General features: G+C 50.1%; 2 non-coding genes across 2 annotated transcripts; both read left to right on the top strand.

Annotated features, from left to right (window-relative positions):
• Positions 1-9,886: 9,886 nt before the first annotated feature.
• On the top strand, positions 9,887-9,958 carry TRNAQ-CUG (transfer RNA glutamine (anticodon CUG)). Its single transcript has one exon. It is a non-coding gene; the product is annotated as a tRNA-Gln (tRNA).
• A 5,290-nt stretch (positions 9,959-15,248) lies between these two features.
• On the top strand, positions 15,249-15,330 carry TRNAS-AGA (transfer RNA serine (anticodon AGA)). Its single transcript has one exon. It is a non-coding gene; the product is annotated as a tRNA-Ser (tRNA).
• The last annotated feature ends 2,232 nt before the right edge of the window (positions 15,331-17,562 follow it).

The raw sequence follows: 17,562 nt of genomic DNA, 5'->3' as shown, positions 1-17,562 counted from the left end.
GACAACTGTGTAGCTGGAACTGGCTGTCCCCCACAGGACACATGGGGCAGCTCCTTACCTCATCTGACAGAGGCCCCACTGCAGTACCCACTAAACAAAAGTTTGCCATATGTAGACATTGGGGATGCCGTAGGGCATAGCACTAAGGTAACACTGTTGGAGTCTGTCCCAGTCAGAGTCACATTCACACTGTCCAGGATCAACATGGGGTTGCATGGTGTGCCCTTTAGTTGCATTAAAAAGACACAGAAAGCAGCCTGGATTTATTCTCAGGCACCGGGTATGTCCATATATACTTGTCTAGTATTAGTTCAGCAATCAGTGAGTAAAAAGGCTGCAATGCTAGCGTAACATCTATCTTGATGTATACTGTGTGGATCATTTCTAGCACAGGTTTCTTGGTCTATGTAACTTGATCTAATATGAGCATCTGCTATATGGCATCAGGCCATGGTGCATGCCTGTAATCAATCTGTTTTGCAGGACTCTACTCATTACCTCTTCCTGAGCTAAAATCAGCCTTGTGCTGCTTCTGGTTTTTGCTGGGGATGACTGTTTTTGTGAATCCCCATGCCAGGACTGATGAATGATGAAGTACATCTAACAAGGACATCCCCAGCATACATGAGGGACACCATGTCCATGCAGCTGCCATTAGCTGGAGTAAGAAGCCTTCATCAATAATCTCCCCCCTGATTTGGTGGCCTGTAGTAGATGCCAACCAGGTTTTCTGTGTTGCTTCAGACTCTGATTCTTACCCATAAACTTTCAACCTGCTTGTAGCTATTGTCAGAGACAACTCTTCAAACTTTGACCATTTCCTAATGTAGAGGGCAACCCCTCTGCACTTCCTTCCTTCCTTGCCTATCCCTCCTGAATGGCCTGTAGCCATCAATAGCCACACTGCAGTCATGGAATCCATCCCACCAAGTTTCAATAATGGCCACCATGTCATAGTTTTTGAGCTTCACGATGGCTTCCAACTCCGCCTGTTTATTGCCCATGCTGCATGCACTGGTGTAGAGGCACTTCATCTGGGCTGTTGGTCTCATCACCTTTTTAAAAGAACACCTCTGAATTCCATTTAAGTGTTTCACTGGTTTTTCTCTGTTGGTTCCTATTACCTCAGATGCCCCTTCCTCATAGAATCATAGAATAGCTAGGGTTGGAAATGACCTTAAGATCATCTAGTTCCAACCCCCCTGCCACAGGCAGGGACAACTCACCAAAGGCTCTGTCCAACCTTGCCTTGTGTGCTTCAGTGACCAACATTTCTCGCAGCCACCAACTGAGGGTCACCACTAGCACTCTGGCATCTTGTCCCACAGCTTGTCACAGGTGAGCTTGATATTGTCCCCTTCCCACATCATATCTACCTTAAAGCTCTGTCGAGCCCTGCAAGCTCATGAATAAGGACTCTCTTCCCCTCTGAGAAAGGTGAATCCCATTCAAAGCCAGAAAACCTGGTGCCCATTATCAAAAAAAAAAAAAACAACAGTGTAGCAGCAACACCAGTCACAGAGCCATGTGTTAATGGACTGGGTCCATCTATTTCTTCAAATGTTGCTGCCCGCAGATGGAAGGAGAAAGGAGAAAATAACCTGTACCCTGTATCCCCTTACTAGCCATCCCAAGGCCCTAAAGTCTCTTTTGATTGCCCTTGGACTATGGGTTGCAGGTTCATCACCCACATGGAAAACCAGTAATGAGTAGTAGTCCCACGGTTGTACCAGGCTAGGAAGTTTCCTAGCAATGTCCTTAACCTGGGCCCCAGGGAGGCCTCAGTCTTCCTTATAAGGAGGGTCTGCCTGGTATATTGGATCCTCTGTTCCTCTCAGAAGAGTTACCTACATCTACAACCCAACCATTTTTCCCTGTGGAGGTGGTTGGAAAATTGGGGGGTATGCTTTTTGGACCCTGCCACTACCTCAGCTACAGGCAGATCTTCATCTTCCTCATCTATTGACTGGCCTTCCACATCCAGAGCCTCATACATGTTGTACAGAGGCACCTGGGAGGGCGAGGTGGGCAAGAGGGGCTTTCAGCTGCCACCCCAAGTGTAGACTTGCTTCTATTCACTCCTTTCCTTTCAAAGGGCATGGCTTACCAAAAGCCATTGTGGGCAAATCAGGCTTGACTTGGGTGAGGAGAAAAAAGAAGATTTTGCTAATTGAGACAGTTTCACATACTGAAAAACAAAAAGACAAACACAAAACAGAGCCTTTCCTCCCCTGTGTCCCAGGATCAGCTTTGCTTCTTCACAGCAGATTTATTCAGCTACCAAATTGCATTCCATCTTCCCTCTTGTCATAGTTTAAGCCCAACTAGTAACTCAGAACCACGCAGCTCCCTCTTCCCCCTTCTTTCCCTCCACTCCCAGAGGGATGCGGAGGAGAATGGAAAGAATGTAAACCCCACGGGTTCAGATAGGAACAGTCCAGTAACTAAGGTATAATACAAAACTACTACTGCAACCATCAATAATAATAATGACAAGGGAAATAACAAGGGGAGAGAATATGAAACTAAAAGGGCAAAAGGAAAAGAAAACAATAAACACCAGTGATACCCAATACAATTGCTCACAATTGCACTGACTAATATCCAGCCTGACCCGAGCAGATATCTGGGTCTTCTGGGTAGTTTCCCCAAGTTTATATATTGGGCATGACATGCTGTGGTATGGAATACCCCTTTGGCTACTTTGGATCAGATGTCCTGTCTCTGTTTCCTCTCAACTTCCGGTGTCCCTCCTCACTGGCAGAGCATGGGACTGAAAAGTCCTTGATGGGAGTAAACATTACTTAGCAACAACTAAAAACATTGGTCTGTTATCATCATTGTTCTCAGACTGAAGTTGAAAACAGCACTGCACCAGATACTAGGAAGGAGAAAAATAACTGTTACAGCTAAACCCAGGAAAACTCTGCTCTTTCCCACTCTTTTTGCTCCATCCAGCCCTGTTTGCCTAGTGTTTTCTGCCCTTTCTGGAATATATTTTCACAGAGACACAACAGACTTTGCTGATGACTCAGCAATGTGGTGTGGTGGGTCCACTGTGTAGCTGGAACTGGCTGTATCCCACACAGGGCAGCCCCTTACCCCATCTGGCAGAGGCAATGCAGCATGCCCCCCCATTTTCTTGCAGCTGCAAATTTCTTATTAAACACCAGAGCCAAGGTGTTTTCATTCTGCTCTGTGACTATCTGACAGCTGTTTCTTGACCCCGTCATAAACACGTGCTCTCAGGCAGACCTGAGACTAGCTGTCAGGACCAGCCAACCCTACCTGTGTACCCAGAAGCGTGTCAGGCAAGTTCCCCACTCACTAAATGTGGGGAAGAGACAACTTTTTACACCGTCATTTCCCATGGGTTCTCACATTGCTTCATGACTGCATGATGGTCATTTTTTTATAATGCCATGCCCACATGTTCTCAGATCTCCCTCTGAATCCACTGTTCACTTCCTTTGCACCAAGAATTGTTCAGATGTAAAGAAGATGTACCATGCAGTGGTACCCACTTTAGAATGAACACAGGCAACTAGTGCAAGCAATATTGCTGTTGATGGCTCAATGTCTGCAGAACAGAGGAGACCTTACAATCAACATCCAAGCGATCTTCTGGCTTCTGGGTCATTAGCTAGTAAAGCAGCAGGGAGATCACCTGCAGATACCTATGCCATCTCTCTGCCTTCAGCTCATGAAGCACTCAGCCAAGGAGGACTTTGGGAAGAGGCCACTCTTGATTGTCTCTGAAATGTCACAGCAACTGGAAGAGGTTCCTGAGGCCTGGAAGAATGTTAGTGTCATTCCTATCTTTCAGAAAGGCATAAAGGAGGGTGTGGACTACAGCAGGCTGGTCTTCTTCACCTCCATCTCTGGAAAGCGGAAGGAGGAACTCATCCTGCAAACCCTTTCCAGACACTAGCTAGTGAGTAGAGAAGATCCATATCAGAGACTGCCCAGGGTTGGAGCAGGACACCAAACCGGGGCTCCAGGCACAGATTCTGCACAGACCTATGACACAATCATAGGTGTGTGTGACGTGCATGTGGAAGTGAGGGGGTGTGTGTCCAGCACTGAATTCCAGCCCTGAACAGCCAGAAGTATCAGGTTACATGCGTGTTTTCAAGTACTGAGGAATAAAAGACAAACAGCACACCACCATCCCTCATAGTCTTTCCAGGCTCAACTGCTGTCCTTCACTGCAGCTTAGTCCAGCATAGGTACTCCACATGATGCAGTTCTTAGCAGAAAAACGTGGTTTCAGCAATGGGATCTTCCAGCTTCAGGCCTATCAGGGAAACCTCTCACACGGAAAAGTCCCTTGAGGAATATCCACCTGCTCCAGCGTGGGAGCTCTGGATGTCACAGTCTTTGCAGATGGGAGAGTGTTGTAGAGGCAGCTGGAACCAATCGTGCGGTGCAGGGCAGCCCTTTATCTCCTCTCACAGAGATCTCCTTGCAGTGCCCCCCCCCCCCCCCCAACACCACCTAGCCATATATAGCAAATACAGTGCCCTTTGGAGAATGGTTGCTTTGGTCTTTCCGTAACTAGCACCAGGATTGTCCTGCTCCCCACCTGCAGAGGTCTGGGTGTCCCTGCTCGTCCTGCTCCCCACCTGCAGAGGTCTGGGTGTCCCTGCTCGTGGCTGGGAAGTTGGGATTGAGTTGTCTGATGGGAAGGCAGAAACACCCACTGCCTTGTGGGGGGGAGCTCTGTGCTGCGCTCTGCCTTCTGCTGCTGCACATGCACCGGTCTGCCTTGATGAGGGGCACTTTGGAAGTGCTGGCTCCTAAGAAAGCAAAGACCCTCTTTAACAGTAACGAATTCATGAGCAAAAGACAGATCCTGGTCTGTTTTGACAGATAAGAGGAGAACATCTGGGATTGGTGATACTAAAGGGTGAGTTATTTGACAATTTGGCAAAATGACCATTTGATAACTTAACTTGGCAATAAAACTAATTTTGAATGTGCCCTGAAGTTGACCACTTTTATTATAATACTAAAACTCACAGTTCAAAAAGACCCCTCCTCTGAGCATGTGATTAGAGGGAATGACCCAGCAGATATTATATCATTATATGTAGATTACAACCAATCATTGTAACTGGGAGTGTACTACCTTGTAGCTTTTGTGTATACACGTAAGGAAGAAGCTGGCATTGGTGTGCTTGATTTGTGGAAAAGCCCACTGACTAGCGGGGACCCGGGATACAGGGCCCCGGTCGACGGGGACCCGGATACAGGGCCCCGGTCGACGGGGACCCGGATTACAGGGCCCCGACTAGCGGGGACCCGGGATACAGGGCCCCGGTCGACGGGGACCCAGATACAGGGCCCCGGTCGACGGGGACCCGGATTACAGGGCCCTGACTAGCGGGGACCCGGATTACAGGGCCCCGACTAGCGGGGACCCGGGATACAGGGCCCCGACTAGCGGGGACCCGGATACAGGGCCCCGGCCGACGGGGACCCGGGATACAGGGCCCTGACTAGCGGGGACCCGGATACAGGGCCCCAGCCGACAGGGACCCGGAATACAGGACCCCGGTTTAACGGGGACCCGGATACAGGGCCCCGGTCGACGGGGACCCGGGATACAGGGCCCCGGTCGACGGGGACCCGGATACAGGGCCCCGACTAGCGGGGACCCAGGATACAGGGCCCCAACTAGCGGGGACCCGGGATACAGGGCCCCAACTAGCGGGGACCCGGGATACAGGGCCCCGGTCGACGGAGACTCGGAACGGCGAGTGAGCGGTGCCGGCGGCAGCGGCCGGGAAGCGCGGGCAATGCTGCTGCGGTGGCGTGACGGACCCGGGTGCTTGGAATAACCGAAAGAATCTGCCGCTGGGGCGAACCAGACACTACTGCGTCGGAAGGCCTATCCGGAGACCGAGGTTACAGGACGATCCAGAAGAAGACGATCCGGAAAAGGCTGGCCATGAAAATGGACCGAGAGGTAGCCCTGGACTTATTACAGTGCTTCTTATAAAAGCGGGGAACTGAGCCCTAAACTTTTTACAGTGCTTTTTATAAAAGCGGAGAATTGAGCCTGAGACTCTAAAGCAGCTAGCAGGTCTACTGGCTGTAGGGAAGGCTAAGAGATTTTTTTTTGCAGATCCTAATACAATATTTGAGGAGAGTGAGTGGCCAAAGTTTGGTGATGAACTATTTGACTCAATGCTTAATGATTATAAAAAGGCAAAGAAACTCGGTAAACCACGGAGGGAAGTAATGAACTGTATAAAAAGATACAAGGCAGAAAAGAAAACTGCCGCGGTAGCAACGGAGAAACTAGGAACAGAAGTCCCCGGTCGGTTGAAACCGGGGGAAGATTACAACTCATTTCCCCCAGCTCGCGGGAGCACAGGATTTCCCACCCCCCCCCCCCCCCCCAACCCCGCACCCCACCCCGCACCCCCCCCACCCCGCACCCCCCCCTTCCTTTTCTCCCCCTCCATCAGAAGGTGCCGCGGAGGAGGTGTAACCCCCTGCTCCCCCACCACCCGTTCCGAAAGTAGGGACTTTGAAAAGGACAGAGAAAGTATATTAGAAGGTATACGCATGATAAATGTTGAGAAATCCGAAAGAAAGAAGGCGGTGCCTCGGCGCCGGATCGATTGCGGCGCCACTGTGAAGCACGCAGTAGAAAATAGGGATCATGCGCTAGCGGGAGATTTAAAGGAACCGCGAGCCTCTCCAACACACTATGCCCTAGAGTGAAAAAAATTTTAACTCAGTCACGGAGGAGCCAGGTCTGCAGATGGCTACATACCGAACGAGAGACATCTGATAAGAAAGACACAGCTGCAAGCAACGGAGACCCCGAGTTCGGCGCAGGATCAGCCCCCGAATCCCCTGAATCCGAGCCAGATTTATATCCTCTGCTTCCAGACCCTGACTCTTTGTCTCCCGGGTCGGTCTGCTCAGACTTACTGGCCCTGGAGACGCTCAGTTGTAACAATGGGTAACCAAATATGTGATCATTACTGGGGAATTTTCTGCAATGGGCATCTTTGCATATCCTGTGTTTACTACACAGCAGGGCGCTAAAGAGTGGGAAGCTCTTGATCTCAAAATAGTTAAGGAGGCCTGACAAACAGTGACCACGTATGCGTTAAAATCCTCTTATACTCAAGCTGTATATATTATGATTTTTTCTTGCAATTGACAGGGGGAGCCCATACAGTTTCTCTGTGATACTCATGTACTAGAAGTTGGTAAATATAAGTATGTCCAGGTTTCTATCAACCCTTGGAGACCTCTGTAGATACTGCTGGCCACTTCTTCCAGCACAGGCTGGCCACCTGTGTCGGAATGAGTGTGCATTTTGGTCAGTATAAAAGCCCAAGCCTCATACGATGTGGGGGTGGCAGAGCCTCTGCAGGGACGCCCGCTAAGGTTGAGCCTGCCACCTCGCACTGCAGTGATGCTTCTCGGAGCTGTTTTTCTGTTAGTCTCCACAGGGTCCTTGTGCCACTGCAAAACATCACTTGGGGGCAGTTGAAAAGTAACATCCTGAATATGTGTGCTTGTAAAGTAGCTATTATTAGAGGTTGTGATTTTGTGTATAAAACCACCTGTATTTACTAGCTAGTTGCTAATAAGAAACTGCACCTTGTATTGTATAGATTTGTCACTTGTAAAAGAGATGTTAGAGTATGGAAACTTGCAGTAGCTGCTAGAAAATGCTAAGGCAAAAGCTAGAAAAATTTTAATACAATGGTAGTGTTATAAAGCAGGTGATGGAACAAATTAAGAGGGGGGGGAGAATTCCACTGGTAAGAAATTTCTTTTGCTAGTCCTTCACTGCCATCAGCATCTTCAACATGCTGCTGCACCCTGTAATAGTTACTCTGCTAATGTAAATGTGTGTGTGCCTTGCTGTAGTAGTGACTTGTTACTGGATAAAACAAAAGGGGGGAGATGTGGAGACAGTGTTCTCACAGGAGAATGCATAATTGGTACATAAACTTTGAATAGTCCTGAAAGATACAGCAAGGCCATGAGAGGCCCGAAGAAGCTTAAGCAAGCAAGATAAGAGGCTGGAATTCACCAAGTTAATGAGAACTGTGGACTGTTGGCAAGCTTTCAAGGTTGAGTTCTCACACCTGTGTTTAACCAATTACAGGTTGAGTCAAACACTGTTTAAAAGTATTGCACTTATGTATCATTGATTAGGTTAATCATCGTAGCTATTAGACTTGTTTATAGTTGTGTGATAAAACAGGTGAACAGAATAACCCATAATGCCTTGCTTGCACAAAGAAAAAGGGGGGAATTGTTGCAGAATGACTCTAAGAGCAGAACCACAGAGTTCTGGAGGACTGTGCAAGCAAGGCAGGGGGTGGCCCCCACAGGTAGCCAGAGACCGGACCTGGGAGGAGAATGTGGAGGAAGCTGTGGGGGCTAACCAATACTGTTGTGCCAAGAAGGAGTGGCTGAATACCACTCCTATATATGTGTGAACTGCGTCACAAATAAGGTAGAAGTTGCTTATCACCCATATTGGGTTGGCCTGTCTGCTTCTCCTCGCCGCTTACACCCATCCAAGTACCAATCGAGCCCAACCCTGCTCCGGGTGAAGCACTGGAGGCACTGCGCAAGCGCATCAATGGGACAAATGCCAGAAAACTGATTATAATACTAGATGGGAATAGGTTTTGCATATGTATAGGGCGTGAAGCAATCTCATGTTTCTGTAACCATTATATGTAATGTAAACAAACAGAGTGGCAAAGGAAAGGTGTGCATGGTTTTAGAGGAGCGATCCCCCATGCTCCTCAGCGCTGAATAAAGAATACCTACATTACAACTTTAACGAGTTGTGGAGTCTATCTGCTTATCAGTGGATTCCTCTTCACGTTGGGTATCTCACTCAAGTTCCACTAGGGCTCAGGCAATGAGCTGCCTGCTCCAGCTCTGGGGCTAGCCCTGATTCCACTTTCCCTTCTCTAAATCCTGCAGGTTGAAAGGCATTTAAGGGAGTCACAGTGCATGCTCCTTCCTCAAGCAGGGAGCTTCTTCCCACTGTGTGCACGAACTCTTCTTTGGTGGGCAATGTGCTGGTCCCAAGGCATGAAGGAAAGTGCCTCTGCTCAGGATCACAGCAAAATGCACCTGAGTCTGGAGCCATCTCAGGAGAGCAACCAGTGTTCTCCATGAGGGAGAGGCCAGTCTGGGGCGCAAGGGGACAGTGTGTCCCTGAAAGAAAGGACAGGGTTTGAAGTCAGCCTAGACTGTCCCAGCAGAGGAAGGCAGCCCAGCTTGTGCAACCCATAACAAACTGCTTTGGGTCCTCCTACTAGTTGGTCTTGCAGTTGAAGCACGTCCGCTGTCCCCTGTCATGATTGCCTCATTCGTCAAGGTCAGGAGCTTGTCTCGGAGTGCAACTGAGAGTAAGGATATCTGGGCAAAGGCTGCTTAGTAGGAGCTACAAGGTGAGAAACAGGACAGGCCATGACTTAGAGTGGCAGATTGAGAGGCTGTCCCGCATGCGGAGTTGAAAGGGGAAGACGCCAGCAGATCCCACAAGTGCACGCACTGAACCACCGATCACTGGGCTGTGAATGTCCGCTTTGAGGTATGAGTGATGAGGATGTTAAGCTGGAAAGGTCTTCAGCAGTTTTCATCAGGCAACAGGAAGATTCTCCGGGGATACCAGCCTGTGTCTTTTGAGAGAGGGTATGCGAGGCTTGCACAAAATGCTGTGCCACTTCCTCTTCTGTGAGTGAAAAGTGCCCAGTGTCCCTGAAAGAATGCTGCCCTTGATGACTGATGGCCAGGGAGATGGAAAGACTGGCAGGCTGAGCCAGGAGCATATGTCTCAGCCAGGGTGGCTGCAGGGGAAAGACCTATGGAGCATACGCCCAGAGGTCCCATGGTGTAATGGTGAGCACTCTGGACTCTGAATCCAGCGATCTGAGTTCAAATCTCAGTGGGACCTTGAGCAAGGTTTTGGCTCCCTCAGGGCTTGCTCAGCATGCTTACACCTTGACAGCCTTGCTTTTGCTGCTGGGTCAGTTGTGTCACGCACTCTGATCTGGATCATTGGCCCCTGCACCCTCTGTGCACTTGTTGCACTTGTTGGCTGCTCCTGCATGGGGGCATCCAGCAGTTTCTCACCAAATCACGCAACACCTGAGGTGGAGATCACAAAGTCCAGGTCCAGGTCAAGCAGGGGACGTTTTTCCTGGCCTTGTCTGGTTCTACGTTAGACATCTCCAAAGATGGAGAATCTTCTACTCCCTGAGCAACCTTTTCCCTTCTTTGACCACCAATACCTCTGGCAGTAGCCACAGATCCAACTCTGTCCACTGCTTCTTCCTCGCTCAGTTTCTCTGGGGCTTTTCTGTTTCTCTTTGTCAACTTGTTTATTTTTGATCCTCGATCAATTCAGGGAGCTCCAGCTAAACATGGCAGTAGTCCATGCTTGTCTGTCATGAGAGACAGCAGATCTCTCCTTGCACAGCAGGTAAGTGAGGGAGGAGGAGAACAACCAACCACGAGACTCCAGATATGCTGCACATAGTCTTTAATCAGAAGGAGCAAATGCAGGGGCACAGAAGAGAGACCAGGGAAGACGTCTGCAGGGTTTGGGGAGGCACAGAGAAGGGCCCGTTTCCAAAGGACAAGGTCCACAGAAAGAGCTTCCCTTTTCCCATTCTGCTTCACCTGGTGGTATTCCCAGGCCACCAAGAGCAGTCCCTGACTCCAGATCCCTCTCCACCTCAGTAGGAGGTTCAGCAAAGCAGAAGAGAAGGAGCCCTTTCTCTTAGGGGCTCAGAGCAAAGCAGAGACAGAGAAGGCAGTGCGAGGCTCGTCCAGCAGTGAGGAGCAGTGGGCACAGGACCCTCCTGCCAGGTGGGAAGAGGACACGCAGCCCATCTGGAAGCCGTGGCCACGCTCCTGCTCATGCAGGGTGCACGTCCTCCTTCCGGCTCCAAAGGGGATGATCCGCCAGCTTCAGCAGTTCAGACTGCAGCGGGGGGGAGGCAGACACAGGCCTGAGCCCCCGAGACCAAGGGAGCCCCCAGAAGAGATGGGAACCCCGCCAGTGCTGAGGGAGCTCCCAACAGCAGCTGACAGAGAGGATCCCACGGCTGTGCTCTGCGGGAAAGAGGTGAGGATGGGGCCCGGCAGGGTCACCACCACTGGGGAGGCCTCAATGAACACCGTCGAGTCAGCGCAGCGGGAGATGCAGGGTTCACTGCAACTGCTTGCAAGTGGCGTTGGGCCAGAGGTGCCGCAGGGGCGTGGGGGACATGGTCTGAAGCAAGACATCTCTCGGTGAGCGAGGCAAAGCTGAAACACAGAGCAGGCAGGGAGCACAAACCTCAATATTAGCATGTCCTTGTCTTCTTCATCTCTCTCTGTGGGCAGATCTTGTTTTAAATACACGCAGCGACTCTACAACTTCCAGCGCCCTCCCTGGCCCAGCGGGTTGCATGGAACTGGAAGGCTGGCCCTTTTTGTAATAGGTCCCATTACACTGGAGTTAAAGCCCTTGTGGAGTGACTGATCACAGCCCATCTCCAGAGCAAACAGTGCTGCATTGAAGAGAGCACTGCATGCACTTGGCCATTTGGTTAGAGACAGTCTGATGGACATGCAAATTCTGGTGGGCAGACATCTCTGCATCTGAGCCCCACTGATCCTTCCTGCTTGGAAAACCCTCCTCTTCCCAGCTCCCCCCAGCCACCTCCATGAAAAGGACAGAGGTCTCAGGGGTTGACTATTTCCCTTGCAGGGCCAAGCAGAGGCAGCCCAATATCAGCCTGAGTAGCCACCAGCACAGCACTTCAGCCCACAGAGAGAGAGAGAGCAGTCTCAGGCTTACCTTGCTCTTAGAGGAAAGGGAAGCAAGAGAGGAAGATGCAGAGCCTGGAGCAGAGCAGGCTTTTATGCTGTGTTCCAGAGCCCTGGGGGAAACCAACATTCCTTGCTCATGAAGCATCTGAACACGTAGTAGTTGCTGCTTGCCAAGGACTCGCTGATGATGAAGGCCTTGCCTCTTTCATCTGAAATACTGTGCTCCCGCTTTCTGTCACTGAATATCAGAACAACTCATCTGTGCCGCACCTTCATAAGATCGATCAACTCAGATGTCTCAGGCATGTGCAGAAGGATATTTAGAGTGTGTTTCCGTCCTTTGCCTTATTAGCGGTGAGCGTGGCTATCAGTCATGGTCAAATTCAGTTATGAGCTCACCTCAAGTGCTTTCCTGTCAGGCACTACGGATAACATCGGAGACACATGCTCCCCACAGGTCATTGTAGGACACAGGAGACACTGAGTATGTTCAATCAGAAGGTCAAGACTGCACAAACCCATACGTGAGGTGAAACTCAGCTCTGCAGGGATGCAGCAAATCTCAACAGCAAGGAAGGACCATGCTCCATCCCTGGCAGTGTTCAAGACCAGGTTGGACGAGGCCTTGGGTGATATGATTTAGCGTAAGGTGTCCCTACCCCCAGCAGGGGGGTTGGAACTAGATGATCTTAAGGTCCTTTCCAACGCTAACTATTCTATGATTCTATGATTCTATGATTGTGCACCATAAGGAACTTTTCTGCGGGAAGGAGTGATGGCCATGAGCACCTTGCGTATGCTCATCAGGCTCTACCACGGCCTAGTTTTGTGATGAAAGAGATGCCCTCGATCTTCTCTGAGTGAGACCCACACCGATTTGTGATGTGGAAGAGTTGGGAAAACCCCTGAATTGCAGGCTAACATGAGCCCCGCTGCTGTGGACTTCAGTGGAGACGATGCCCTTTCTCAGGTGTGTCAGGCACACCACAGCTCATAGCTTCAGGTGCCGGTTTCATCAAAGAGCAAAACAGGTGAATGAGCGTGTGTGTCTCTTTCAGGAAGGATGCGGCAACTCTTTGATCACCCTCCTAAATGCTGATTTCCTTGTTTCCAGCAGGTTCCCCACTTCCCAGTTTGAGCCCAGGCCCCTGGTTGGAAGAAGCCTTAGGGCACGGTTTAGTCATCAAGGGGCGTAACTATGGAGAAGTCACTTGAAAGAGCTGCCTGACAGTGGTCTGCTATCTGTCATTTTCAATCTCCCTTTGTTACCTGAGCTTGTGGGCAGTAAAAACTGTCTGTGGCAAAGCCTTAGGAAGCATCGCCTCTTCTTAGGTCCTGATCCTGACAAGGTACTTCAACCACCAAGACGTCTACTGACAAAGTGACACAGCCAACCAAAAGCAGTCCAGGAAACTACTGGAGTCTGTCGTGAATGACTTCCTAGTAGAAGTGATGGAGAATTCGACCACAGGAGAGACACAGCTAAACCTGCTCCTTTCTAGTGCAGAAGAACTTACGAAAACGGTCAAGACAGGAGGTAGCCTGGTCAGCAGCAGTCATCTCTTGGTAGAATTCTCAGCCTTGAGAGGTATAGAGTAGGTAAAAAGTAGAGTCAGGACCCTACACTGTAGAAAGACAAGCTCTTGGCTGTTTAAGGCGCTACCGTGTGCGATCCCTTGGAAAACGGCCTCAGAGAGAAAGGATGCTGAGACCTGGGACATATTGAAAGATGTTTTTCTGGAGCCTCTAGAAATCCTAAGATGCAAGAAGTCCGACGGGAAGCAGGAGGCTAGCTTGGGGAAGGCAAGGCCTCTTAGCCAAACTGAACCAAACCAAACCTAACCAAACTAAACAAAACTAAAAACATACCAAAGATGCACAGGCAGTGAAGGCAGGGATACACATCCTGGGCAGACTACAGGGAAAGTCATGGGCGTCTATGGAGGGCATCAGGAAAACCAAAGCATTGCAGGCGCTGAAGTTGTCTGGGGCCATGAAAAACAACTAGAAGGCATTCTTCAGGTACATAGAACAGCAAAGGAAGGTGAAAGAAGTTGTAGCCCCACGCTTTAGGTGAGCCAAACGAGAGGCCTGGCTGTGACCAACATGAAGAAGATGGAAGTTCAAGACCATGTCAGGAACTTGAAAGTGCACCAGTCCTTTGGGAACTGAGGAGATGCACCCGAGAGTCCTGCAGGAACTGTCAGAGGAAGTTGCTAAGCCGCTATCCGTCCAAATAGCAAAGTTGTAAGATACCCAGTGGCTGGAAAATGGGAAATACGCACCCCCACCCCCAGATATATAAAAGGAAAAAAGGAAGACCTGGGGAACTGCAGGCCGGACAGTCTCACCTCTGTACCCTCAACAGCAAGAAAGGACCATTGTGCACTATGAGGAAATTCTCTGCGGGAAGGAGTGATAGCCACGAGCACATTGCTTAAGTTCATCAGGCTCTACCGCGGCCTGGTTTTGTGATGAAAGAGACGCCCGCGATCTTCCCTGAGTGAAACCCACACCCAAATTGACCTGTTTTGCTCAGCAAGGGAGTCCCAGACACCAGATGCCTGGATGACATGCTTTTGAGGAGAGGTGTGGGGAAGGGAGCCGGAAACTCACAGCCCATTGTTCTGGGTCAGGGATGGGGTGGCCAGTTCCATGCATTTCAAATTACAAAGGGACATCGGATCAGTCTCCTAGAGCAGCTGGGAGTCATTGTGATGTGGAAGTTGGGAAAAACCCCTGAATTGCAGGCTAACATGAGTCACACTGCTGTGGACTTCAGAGGACACAGTGTCCTGGATGCAGGCAAGCCAGCGTTGCCAGAGCTCATAGCCTCAATCCTCCAAAAGTTCTGCTTCCTCAAAGGCATTTCTGCCTTTGTCATCACAATTGCTCTCAGCTGCTCTGAGAGATGGACTCGAGGTCCTTTTGTAGGTTGAAGTGCAGGGAAGCCTGTAAACACTGCGCTAACACAAATCCCACAGACAGCCTCACCATGCAGATTGTTTTCTGAATGTCAGCAGAGGAAGGACTGTAGCTTGTTTTGCTTTAAGCAACGGTTGAACTAGAAAAGGTTTGAGTAGCTTTGTCCCCTTCAGACAGAGAGTCCAGTTCTGAGAGGCTCCTTTTTCTCCAGTGTTCCATAGGCCATAAGCTGCAAGCGACATGAAGTTGTCTCAGCTCTTAGCTGCCAGGGACGGTGTTGCACCCAGTTCCAGGATGTCCCTGCAGTGCCGGCTCCTGAACAGGGTTAGTCAGGGCCTCCAGGATGCCTTGAGATAACACAGAGAGGTCTTTGACTCATTACACGTGCAGTGAAAGTCCCGGCTACAAATCTGGAAGTGGAGCATTGCCCTGAAACTCCCCGGCAGCCAGGTGTCATTGCACAGGCACTGTGATCAGCGGGGCAAAGAGATCTGCATCAGGTAGTTGTGGCCGAGTGGTGAAGGCGATGGACTAGAAATCCATTGGGGTTTCCCCGCGCAGGTTCGAATCCTGCCAGCTACGGTGAACAGCTGCTTTTTGGGCTGCTACCAAATGACCAGGTTTCTGCAGTGGCTTCCAGCTCCACAGTGTGCCTGGTGCTCAGGTAGACAGTTAAAGCCCTTTCCTTCTTGGTCTTGTCCTGGTTGAATGGTAAACTCTGCTTCCATTGACAAGGTAGGCATTTAAGGTGAGGCTTCCCAGAGGTCTTCATTCAGTTGCATGCCCAGCTGCCCCTACTAGAGCAGCGGCAGAGGTTGAGCTTCTGGTAGCCTGCCTGCGTGGTTTAGCAGCTAAAGGAAAAAGTAAACTCTGAGAAGCACATGCAGGAAGAGCCTACAGAAAGAGGAGAGAAACCCACATTGCTGGCACATGGTCGATTCCCTGTAGCCATGCCACCGAGGCTGGGGAAAGCACTGCAAGGGAGAAAGAACCTCAGAGAGATTCTCAGCAGGAATAAAGAAGGAAAGGGCAGTGGAAAGGACACTTTAGCGTGCTCACATCTGCATCCCCGTGCTGGCCCTCTCTGTCTGCCTTTTGCTTTTCCCTCCTCTGCCTGCCTGCTGCATGCTCTGGCCAGCAGTGTTGGGCAGGACAGGAATGGCTCCAGGCACAGAGAAAAGGGGTTTCTCGGGCTATGGCAAGCTGCATGGTGTCAGGGGCAGCCCTGGGCTCTCAGGTAGCAATAAGGCTAGGGCTGCACAAGGTGGGAGTACAAGTCAGGGAAAGGAATGTGGCGTGAATGTGTAAAACAGACCTTTGGACAGGGGTGAGGAAAGACGGTGTTTTATGTTGGTGTTTCTGTTTCTCACTACATGAATCTGTTTTAATCTGCAACGATTTCCACACCCTCTATGCCCCGACTCCCCTGCCAAGGTAAGCCTGGTTTGCCCGTAGGAGTTTTTGCTAAGCTGTGTTTTTCAAAGTCATGACCCATCCTGTTTTCAGCTCTCTGTATCCGACCCCCGGAGTCTGGGAAGGAGTGAGCAGCTGGCTGGCTTTTGTCTGTGATTATGCCACCAGAGGTGCGTAGCCACAAAGGCAAATCCACGTGCGTACTACATGTACAGCTGGTAAAGGAATGAATGTAGTCTGAGAGAGGCACTGTTACTAGCACCCAGCAGCAAAAGTGTCCACATCCAAGATGTCACTCCCAGGGGACAAACACAGACATCCCAGCAGCTTGAGGTCCTTTGCATACTGGGGATTGGAAGGAGAAGGCTGACCACGCACTGATGTGGAGGAGCAGTAGACAGGTCACTCTGTGAACTAGCAGAGTGAGGCAGGCAGATTGGCAAGTGGGGGAGCAGGAGGCAGTCGTGGCCCCATGGGCATTGATGGTATCATTGAGAGCACAGCTGCCTTCCAAGCACTTGTCCCACATTTGATTCCTGGACAATGCAGACAAGCTTTTCTTCAGCCTGGCTTCAGGGTGCCTTGCTTCTCCTGTTCCAGAAGAACCCACCTTCCCTTAGGACGTTCAGGTCCCATGGGACTCTGGAGCCACTCCCCACTGCAGCCCTGCCTTGTGGCTATTTCTCTGGGCTCCTCCAAGCTGAGCAGGGACCAGCCAGGCTTTGAGCATGGCCCAGCTTGCAAAAAGCAGAATTCAGGGGCTGCTTTGGACCACTGATTGATTCTCAGGCTGTCTTGAAGCACTGGAGCAGGTGCCCAGAGAACACGTGCTGATACCTGGAAATAAAGGGTTAACATTGTGCCTGCTTGCTTAAACAGTCATTGTGCTTGGTGAAGCAGAACTGTAGGAGTCAAAATTGCTAGAACTGTGAAGCAGAATTGTAGTAGTAGCTGCTAGGCAGAATTGTGGTAGATAAGATTCATAACTTGTGTAATGAACATTTAGGACATTCTTGTTTAAATAGTATCCATAGAAAGAAAAGGAACCAAAGATAACAGTAACAGAATTTTCAAGTTTGACAAGTTTCTACTTTAAGATACGTAAAACCGGCTTGCACCGAACCTGAGGTTTCAATAGGAGCCGAAACCCTACTGAGTCTGCGTGAAAGAAGGAGGTAACTCGCGGTGATGAAGAAGAACTACAGGCCTTCATGCTCACGACCCCCTAAAATCCACGCCCTGGAGGCACTGCGCAAGCGCATCAATGGGACAAATGCCAGAAAACTGATTATAATACTAGATGGGAATAGGTTTTGCATATGTATAGGGCGTGAAGCAATCTCATGTTTCTGTAACCATTATATGTAATGTAAACAAACAGAGTGGCAAAGGAAAGGTGTG

The sequence above is a fragment of the Pezoporus flaviventris genome, unplaced genomic scaffold, assembly GCF_033815535.1.
Source record: "Pezoporus flaviventris isolate CSIRO_AGI_PZ_B2104156 unplaced genomic scaffold, CSIRO_AGI_Pfla_v1 ptg000006l, whole genome shotgun sequence".
NCBI classification, from domain to species: Eukaryota; Metazoa; Chordata; class Aves; order Psittaciformes; family Psittacidae; genus Pezoporus; species Pezoporus flaviventris.
Note: the sequence above shows the minus strand (reverse complement) of the source record. Positions and strands in the feature narration are given on the sequence as shown.